A 9,881-nucleotide genomic window follows, 5' to 3' on the forward strand; every position below is an offset into this window, starting at 1 on the left:
TTTACCATAAAGGCAATGGTGATTTTCTTAATTATTTAAAAGAGTTCTTCATATATTAAGAATATTGACCCTTTGTCATTTTTTTGCAAATATTTTCTTCTTCATAGTTCAACACCTCTTAATTGTATTTATCTTTTTAGTTGTGCTATGCTCTAAATTTATGGGAAGAATGTTCATCACAGTATAATTATGAGACAAAAAAATGGAAACAGTATGAACATCCAATAATATGTAGTAACTAAATGAAATGCAGTACATCCATTTGACGAGGATATTATTAATTGATTTTTTAAAAAATCATGTTCCTTAGGGATTTCCCTCGTGGCCCAGTGGTTAAGAATCCGCCTGCCAATGCAGGGGACATGGGTTCGAGCCTTGGTCCGGGAAGATCCCGCATGCCGTGGAGCAACTAAGTCTGTGCGCAACAACTACTGAGCCCATGTGCCGCAACTACTGAAGCCTGCACGCCTAGAGCCTGTGCTCTGCAACAGAAGTCACCTCAATGAGAAGCTCGCACACTGCAATGAAGAGTAGCCCCCGCTCGCTGCAACTAGAGAAAGCCAGCGCTCAGCAACGAAGACCCAAGGCAGCCAAAAATAAATAAATAAATTTTAATTAATAAATAAATAATAAAAAATCGTGTTCCATAATGAAAGTAAAATACTCATACACCTTCTCACCAAATATTAGATGGAAAAGTATACCACTCTATATACAGTATGATCTCAATTTAAAATATATACTCAAGGGAATTCCCTGGCAGTCCAGTGGTTAGGACTCGGAGCTTTCACTGCCAGGGCCTGGGTTCAGTCCCTGGTCAGGGAACTAAGATCCCATAAGCTGTGCAGCACAGCCAAAAATAAAATATATATTCAATTAGGGGGAGAAAAGCTGCAGGTAAATTCACAAAACTATTTAGCAATGGTTATCTGGGGGTTATGGAATCATACGCAATTTCTATTTAAAATGTTTCTGTTTTCCAAATCTTCTATGATGAACATATATTTACAAATAAGGGGGGAAAATGTGTTACTGCTAAATGCCATCAAAAAGTGTGTATTTGAGGGGCATGTCTGAGGGCGGCAGGGTTATTAGGAAGCATCTATAACTCCCATTTGCCAAAGAGAGAGAACCGAGGCCCAGAGCAGCAAAACGTCTTTCCCAAGGTGACCCAGAAGTGTAAACTCTGTAGCTCTGCCTTTCCAGAGAGTTGCCTAGCAACCCATGCCCGCCACAACCTCTCAATAAATATATTCTCACACATCACACACAGGATGCATGTAGATAAGAAAGCAGGCAGTTTCTGTAGAGCTGCATAAGAGTGATCAAATAAAAGATGTGGACTAGACTGCAGATTCCCAGAATCTGTGGTGTCCTTATACCCCAAATGTCACCGCAATCCAGTATTTACCATAAGAAGCCAAACAATCGTGCCTCTTAGTTATCAAGGTATGCAAGAGTCACATTTCTCAGTGACCCCCTGAGGGAATTCATAACCTGCTAATCCTAGCCAGAGCATTCTTGGAAATGTCACCTGCCAAAGCCAACCGTTCTGAGAACAGAGGCATGGATCACGGTCATCGGTGAGGGAGCTAGAGAAGTTATTTAGGGATGAGTGTTTCTGCGAGAACACTGGTGCCTTGCGAGCACCTCCACTGGAGCGTTGTTCTGTCCGCACTGAGCACAGGCTTGGTAGAATCTCGTACCACTCTCTTTCCAGGACCCTGGCCTTCTCCCCTTGTCCTGTGACTTTCTGGTTTTCCAAGAAGGAGGAAGTCCCAAAGCAGGCTTCTGCACACTGGGAGCTGGAGCGCCTTCTCACTCTCCCCTGCTCTGCTATGAATCTTCAGGGAGGGGAGAGTGGCTGAGGCTTGCAGGCTGTGGTTCCCAGGATCAGTGTCAACCGGCTTCTGTCTGGGTTCAGCGATGGCCAATGAGAGCTTCCAGTGGGAGATGGGGAGGAAGATGAGCATCTCTCCCCACCTCCCTCTCGGCCAGTAAAGGAGGCATCTCCTCCAGCTCCAGCTCCTGCAAGATGGACTCACTGTGATCCTAGCTTCTGGCAGATGACCCAGCCCTACACTCAAGTAATGCCACCTCCTTCTTTTGTCCCTCCAGGCTTCCTGCTCTAGCTAACCCCTTGGCTGCCTCACTATCCCCTGTTGGGCTTCTCAGCCGTTCCTTCACCGACGTAACCGATTCCTGGCACTGAAGTCCCTCTGTTGGAAATGCTCAGGGTGGGTCCGTTCCTCACTGGTCGGACGCTCACCCTGGCAGGACCAGCGGATACCATATCCATGGCCTTCTGTCCCATTTGCAGTTCAAAGACCCAGAAGTGGGAAGAAATGGGTTTGGACTGAAAGAAACCACGTTTTGGGCAAGACTTCCCGTGAAAATCCTCCTCGCGGCCAGCCACAGCTTCCGCAGGACCGGGGCACTGAAAACCAGCACAGCTGCGAGCACCTCCATTGTGCTGCGTCACCTTACACGTGGAGTGGTTTCATAACCTGCCTGCAAGAACTGGGCGAGGGGTGGGGGGGAGGGAGATGCAAGAGGGAAGAGATATGGGAACCTATGTATATGTATAACTGATCCACTATGTTATAAAGCAGAAACTAACACACCATTGTAAAGCAATTATACTCCAATAAAGATGTTAAAAAAAAAAAAAAAAAAAAAGAACTGGGCGAGACGTGGCAGCTAAACATGTTCCTTACAATCTGTCAAGACTTTTCATCCAAATGTCTAGGAAACCCTGGCACAGTCAGTCCTGTGGGTGATTCTAGGGAGACTTTTCCCCGAATTCAGTTCCTCGGGCAGCCACCCCTGAGGAATTTCACCCTTGGAGAATCACCTTCCCAAGTGATGGGTCAGAGGGTGTTCAGCAAGGGTTCAGGGTGACCTCATGGAAGAGGAAGGAAGGCCAAGGGTCAGGGAACCCTTCCCCATGGCACGAACCCTCCAGAGCTTCTGGAGAAGGGAGCTGGGCCCCCAAGGCCTCTGGCCTTTGCAGGCCCAAGAGCCAGACCTGAGGGAAGCAGGCGGCCCCTCAGCCACACTGGCTCTGGCCGGTGTTCCAGGGAGACAGGAGGAGGCCTCCTCTGTGGCGGCGGATCCCCTGGCCTGGGAGGAAGAGAGAGTGGGCGATCAAATGAGTTCACCTCCTCCAAAGTGCTCTGCTGACTGAAGATGTTTGAAGCCAAGGCCCAGAGGGCACATTTGTCAAGCTCTCAAAAAATAGAAACCAGGATCAAAGCAGAAGCACTTCCCAAATATAAACATTTGTCACCTACATTCACTTTTGATGTGCTCCATTTTGAATGCGTTTCTCCTTTATGAGAAGGACAGCTTAATCTTTCCGTACACACACTTGGGTCCTTCAAACGGAGCCCAGGGATAATTTGGGGTGGGTGGGGGGAGGTGAGAAAGGAAGTTCCAGCCAGGCAAAATAAAAGGCGAGAGGAGAGAGAGCCCACCAGAAGAGCGAAGAAACCGGAAGGAGAAAAGGAAATGAGCATTTATGGAGCCCCTGGACCTTTGCACATTACCTCATATTTTCCTGCAGATTAACTCTGGAAAGAGGACATCATTATTCCCCTTCTATAAAGAGCATAAGTCATGAATCCAAGCTCTTAAGCATAGAGTCAGAATCCCTTCCTGGCTGTGCCTGACCCCGCGGTCCTTGCTGCCACCTGTAATAAGTGGCCTCACCTAAAGAAAGATATGTGACCTCAACTCGGCACAATGCCCATTGGACATTCAGGGCCCTCTCATATCTATGCATCTGGAAGCGACTATGTTTTAGAGCTGGAAAGCAGCTCCGTAGTTCTCTAATCCAGCTCTCACCCAAGACCCACTGCCCAATTCCAGAAGCACCGCATTATCGGTTTTACTTTTGAAGACACCCAGCTCTGTCATGTTTCTACGAAATGTCACAGAAGACCTACGTCTATAAAATGAGCATGTGCCTGCCACTTACTGATGGCGTGCCATCTCCCTCTTCTAGAACGCCCACTCCTCGTCCGTCTAAACCTTACTCACTCTCGAAGGCCCAGCTCAAGGATCAACTCTCGCCACAAAGCCTTTCAGGCCATTTCCACACCCATGGACTACCCACTCTCATTTCGAATTCTACTGTCTTATATTTGTTCTCTAATGGTTTTCATGGATTAGCCCCTATCCTTTCACAGGATTGTAAGTGCCTTAAAGCAAGTGCAGCAAAGGGAACACAGTTCAGCAAGGCATATGGGCTATTCTCTTCCCAGAGCCAAGCTATGTGGTTGCAGCCATTGGAGGTGCCAGTAAAGAGACAGAACAATCAAGAGGGTGATTGGTGAGGGGTCTGGCCCTCCCAAGAGTTCAGAGGAGTCTCTGACAGTGACTGGCTTCTCCAATTGGCCTAGGCAAAGGAAAAAGAAAAACTAGTGTTCTCTATCATAAATCATGGACCTCGAAATCCTCACTTTCCAAGAGCAAAAGAGACAAGGAATTAGGATCTGGAAGGAGGAAGACGGGGACAGAAGTTGGGAGGGAGGTTCTTCTAACCTGCCTTTCTGACCGGGCACCAGTTCTGGTTTCCACCTTTCCCAAATGAAAACCCTTCCCTTCTTTGCTTCTCCTGAACTGGGAGTCAGCCTGCAGACTCATTTAAAAGCCAACCCAGAGAGATTTACACTCCCAGAGTTGATCTATTCCTCTAGATGAAACTGTGAGATATATAATTATAGCAAGAGATCAGATTCAATTTAGGAAATTTGGTAATTGTTGAGCATGGTAAATCATCTTTCAAGCAAACACACTTACAGTCTCAGAGATAAAGTTCATTCCCCTGTGATGAGGTCGTTTGATGGAATGCTACTAGGTCCCGGGCAGGGTTTCAAAGCCGTTAAGTTACCCTAGGTGAGATAGAGCTGCTGGGATTTATGGGAATGTTGGCACCCAGGGGACACGTTGGATAATCTTTAACAGAGGAAGTCTGTCTGGTGCCTGCTCTTTGTTCCAACTCCACTTTCATATTTGAGAACCCTTGTGATATACTTGCTATTCACGGCGCGTTTTGGACTGTCACAAGCATGGTCTGGCGTTGGATGCTGAGCAAATAAACCCCCCCACCGGCCTGAGTCTCGCTGCCTGAAAGCCTGAGGGCAAGCGTGGAATTTGCTCTCCACCCAGTAACATTTGGCAGGGGCAGGGGGGTGCATTTTCTAAAACATATTTTATATCCGATGCTTATTTTCTTAAGTAAAACGTTATACATATGGGGATCCGAACACATTTTGTGGGTTTGGTTGCTGGTGTCACACAATATCTCTTGTAAAGAGTAGTTTCTCCAGGAGAACGTACACTTTCGTCCAGACAATTGCTTGAAGATTTATAATAGAGAAGGACACAGGAGACAAGTCAGTGTCTTCATAACCAATAAAAGACTTTGGAAAAGAGCATCTGAGACACCAGGCGATTTGATTGGAAACTTGGAGTCTTTCTCTCCCCTGCAGGGAGAAATTCTTTGAGATACACAGAGTATACACACAAATGGGTGGTTAAACCAAGAATGACTAGACCAGCCATTGCTTTTCACCTACGCATCACCTAACGCCAGCTGGACATTACCAATGGCAACAACGATATCCAACATGACTTTGAGGTCGTTGACTTTCTCCCAATGCCTTTCTGGCAAAGAGGAGTGTCTAGTCCCCACTGCGAGGCCACTGGTGAACGCATTTGGATTGAGTGACTCCATTCTGTTTGTCATATTAGTTAACTGGAAACTGCATTTCCAGCGCTACTTGGCATGCTGGGAGGATGGGCTCAATACCGCTTACTAATAAGTGATCGAAATGAAAGCTATAGTTTGGCTTGGTTTTATTTTTCACAGACTCGAATGGCCAGTTAGCATCTCTTCTTGCAACAAATATCTCTTAAATACTCACCCCAGGTTAAACATGGGGATACAGAGATAAATGAGACATGGTGACTGTCATCCCAGGCTCCATGGGCACAGGCAGATTGGGAAGCAGCTATGGGAGAATTGCTATAGGAAGTCCAGGCAAGGAGTCAGGAGGATGGCTGGGCCCCCCTCCCTGGAGGGAAAACATGGCCAAACTCACCACTGTGTTCCTGGGCTGAAGGGGGCTCACCCTTCTCACAAAAGATTCCCCACCCCCATGCTGACCCCCGACAGACAGGGTTAACAGAGGCTGAGGTTGGGAGCTGGGGCCAGTGGACAGAGCCAAGTGCTGTCAACAGCCCCAGAGCCGAGTGGAGCAGGAGAAGTCTGCGTGTCACGCTGAGCGTGCGAGCCCACAGCCTCCTGCCCTGAGCCCCCGGGAAAACAGCAGCATCAGCATTGCCCCCACAAGGCTCACCAAACGCTTTCCTATGGGGTGAGACTTTGGGTGATGAGGGAGCAACGACAAAACCTAAAAATACGACACCTCTGAAGGATCAACCATAGAGTGAGACTCAGCACAGCACCCAATTCACTAGATGTTAAACTAGACGCCAGGGGGAAATAACACCTCCCCGGGACAACGAGCTTTCCATCAACAAGTGACTTTGCTACCAAAGACAATGCAGACAGTAGAGGTCATTACGAGGTAACTGAAGGATTTCTTTCCTAAGGGGATTTTCATTAGAGCACCAGGTTGCTGGAAAAATAAGTGTATTCCTTATGTCTCCTGACACAGGTGAGCTCTGAAATGTCGTAAGATGAGATTTTGCACTCAGTACCTTATGTGTAAAATGAAGGATTCAGCTGGGTGATCTCTGAGGTCTCACATTTAATCTATTACCTTCTCTGCCCAAATCGTTTCCCCAAACCGTCTATCAGCAAAGCCCAACACTGGCTTTTCATTCAACAGCTATTTGTCTCCATCACGAAAGGCCTTTCTCAAAGACAAAGAAAACTTACAGGAAAGAAAAAGGAAGGAAAAAGAGAAAAAGACGCAATAATCTCACCCAGATATTTATCCATCACGGTGCTTTATGTCGAGAGTGATTTTCCTGTTATATTTAGATTACAATCAAACTGTAAAAGAACTCTTATCTCCTTGTGCCTGCTTTTTACTTTAAACTCTGAGACCTTTGTCCCCCAACATTAGAGAAGCTGTAAATACTACAAGAGAATGTTTACATTTTAAAAATCCATTTTCCTTGATTATTTGTAGAAGGAAGAAAAAAATCTTTGTACTAACACACCAATTCATCTTGACTTTGTAAAAACTGTTTCCCACAGAAATTACGTTTTGCACAAAGTCACGTGCAGGCCACCCTTCCATACAGCAACCTTCATCTCTCCCAGCTTTTGTCATAGTTTTGCTATGTGTCTGTCTCTTTCCTTCTCTTGTCCTTGACAAGTCCCTGAGAGCTGAAAGCACTCTCCAGGCTGGGAAGGAGAAAGGCAGAACCTGACCTTGTAAACCTGGGACAGACTTTGTAAGGGATGCAGGGCTTGGGTTTGTTACGTTCTAAATCTGCCGTTAGTAGTGTGGGGTTTACTTCTACCCTTTTAGGAAAATGGGTTTGGTAGTCCTTCATAAGAATTAGAAAAATCCCAATCTAGTTATCAAGAAACCCAATAGCAGATCTCCCCTGGTCACCAGGAAAGCAAACACCTTGCCAGAGAAGCCTTTGATGGACAGCGAAAGGTGAAGTGAAAGACAAGCAGAGGAAATCCAAGGGAGATGTTGAGCCAGAGCGCTCGGGTGAATTTCGGTTCGTGAAGGTCTGCACTTACACTCCACGGTACACTTGCTCGGAGAGGGAAACCCCCAGCCGCTTAGATCAGAACGTCTGCAGACGAGTGTTCATACAGAGCATCCACCTGGCAGGAAACAGCCGGGTGCAGATCACATGAAGTGAGTGGAAGCTGGATGGTGGCGAAGTCATCACAGCTCACTTGCCAAACTACTCAGGTCCTAGCTGCCGAGAAAGAGACTCTGGAGTAGTCGTTTTTTCACCCATTACAAAAGCAGTTGGAAGAATTTGGAGGGGGCGCCATGTGACGAGCCCTAACCAGAGGCTTCCTTTCATTCTAAAGTCACTCCCCAATCTTCCATGGATGTCGTGACTTACAGAGCCCTGACTGGTCAAAACAGATACCTTTATCCAGAAGAAAACCTATGCCCAGTTCACATTACTAAGAATATTGTTAACAAGACCCAACTCAGTCAACTGCATTCTTATTGCATGTGACCTTTTGAGAAGTCCCGTTCTTAGAATGGAGGGCAGAGGAGAGAGAGGAAAAGGGACAAGATTCAGCCACTGCCCTCAAGAGGATAAAGCAAAAATAATTACAATATAGAATGAGACCACAGATAAGCGAAGCTGGCACATATTTTGTGCTTAATAAATATTTACAGAATGAACGACTGATTCGATGGTAAGAAAGTATTTTAGAAGCACAGATGAGAAGGAGATTATTTCAGGTGGGGGATATCCAGGAGCTGACATTTGAATTTGACCTTGAATGGTAGGTAGGATTTTCTCAGTGATAGCTCGAAATCCATCCCAGGTCAGGGAAGAATGTGCGTGGTCCTAGCAGAGTGACTAGAGGTCTGTTGAGATAGACTATTTAAAGTGGAAGCTGGTTAGGAGCATGACAGGCAGCTCTGAGTTTGAAAAAGGAAACTTCAGGTGCCAAAGCAATTGAGACTAGGGAGACTTCTTTTCTTAGGATAAAGTCTATGAGGTTCATCAATTGATCAATCTATCTGCAAGCCAGTGTTCAGTTCACTGCTTTAGTATCTTCATATTTGTTGGCCTGAACCATCCCAAGTGCGTTCTAAGGCCCTCAGACCAACCCTCTAATTAATGCTTGTGCCCATCTGGACTTCCGGCAGTCAGTGTGGCTCACGTCATGACGTGCAGACTATCAGGGCAAGAGAGAAAATAGTGCAGCCTCTTGGCCCAGCGTGGATAAAGAAAGGAATCTAACTCTCTGACTACCCACCAGAAGCAGCTGAGGTTTCCAATGCATTCAATCTAATCAACAGTTATTAAAACTCCACAATACTCTGGGCATTCTGATCTATGCTACCAAGGGTAGTCCAGAAGCTGATATCCTGGAGGAGACATCCATCCCAAATAACCATAATGAGCTATCACAAGAGCGGTCCAAACAGAGCATCACTCATGATCACACAAAAGGACCATTTGGATTTGGGTGCCTTGGGAAAGAAGTTACGAAGTAAGTAGCATCTTTTAGGCAGGAGCCTGGGTCCGGCAGAGAGGATCTTCTGTCGGGAAGAGCAGCAAAGGCCTTGGTGGTAGTTCTCAGCACTGGCTGCACATTAGAAGCAGCTGAGAAGCTCTTAAAATTACTCACACCCGGGGACTTCTCCTGTGGTCCAGTGGGTAAGACCCTGTGCTCCCAATGCAGAGGGCCCGGGTTCGATGCCTGGTTGGGGAACTAAATCCCGCATACCACAACTAAAAGATCCTGCACGCAACGCCACAACTAATCCTGCCGCCACGAGGATCCTGCATACCACAACTAAGACCCGGTGCAGCCAAAATAAATAAATGAATATTTTTTAAAATGTACACTCAAGCCCAGCCCAGAAATTCTCATTCAAATGATGTAGGGAATGTCCTGGGCATCTGTATTTCTTAAACGCCTGGTGTTTCTGAGGCACAGCCTGGGCTGAGAACTACTTCTGCAGAGCAGGGGCATGCTGGAGACTTTGCGGGGAGCGAGAGCTGCACTGTTTGAAGTTGAGCTTAGGAGGTGAGCGGGTTGGGCCGGAGGGGAACATGCAGAGTCAGGGACACATTGACCAAGACGCGGTGATCCAGTTCCCAAGTACTGAAAGCATTCTTCTCCTTGGACACATCCTTTCCCTGTCATCTAGGACAGAAAACAAAGGCGGCTGTTTTACACA

At 46.7% G+C, this 9,881-nt stretch overlaps 1 long non-coding RNA gene across 2 annotated transcripts in view; it reads left to right on the forward strand.

Annotated features, from left to right (window-relative positions):
- The window catches only part of LOC136792647 (uncharacterized), a 61,116-nt gene extending 60,485 nt beyond the window's left edge, over positions 1 to 631 (forward strand). For both annotated transcript variants that reach the window (XR_010836736.1, XR_010836737.1), the window contains exon 3: positions 311 to 631. This is a non-coding gene — a long non-coding RNA (uncharacterized lncRNA). The remainder of the gene's footprint in view (positions 1 to 310) is intronic.
- The last annotated feature ends 9,250 nt before the right edge of the window (positions 632 to 9,881 follow it).

Source organism: Kogia breviceps, chromosome 15 (assembly GCF_026419965.1).
Source record: "Kogia breviceps isolate mKogBre1 chromosome 15, mKogBre1 haplotype 1, whole genome shotgun sequence".
Taxonomy (NCBI): domain Eukaryota; kingdom Metazoa; phylum Chordata; class Mammalia; order Artiodactyla; family Physeteridae; genus Kogia; species Kogia breviceps.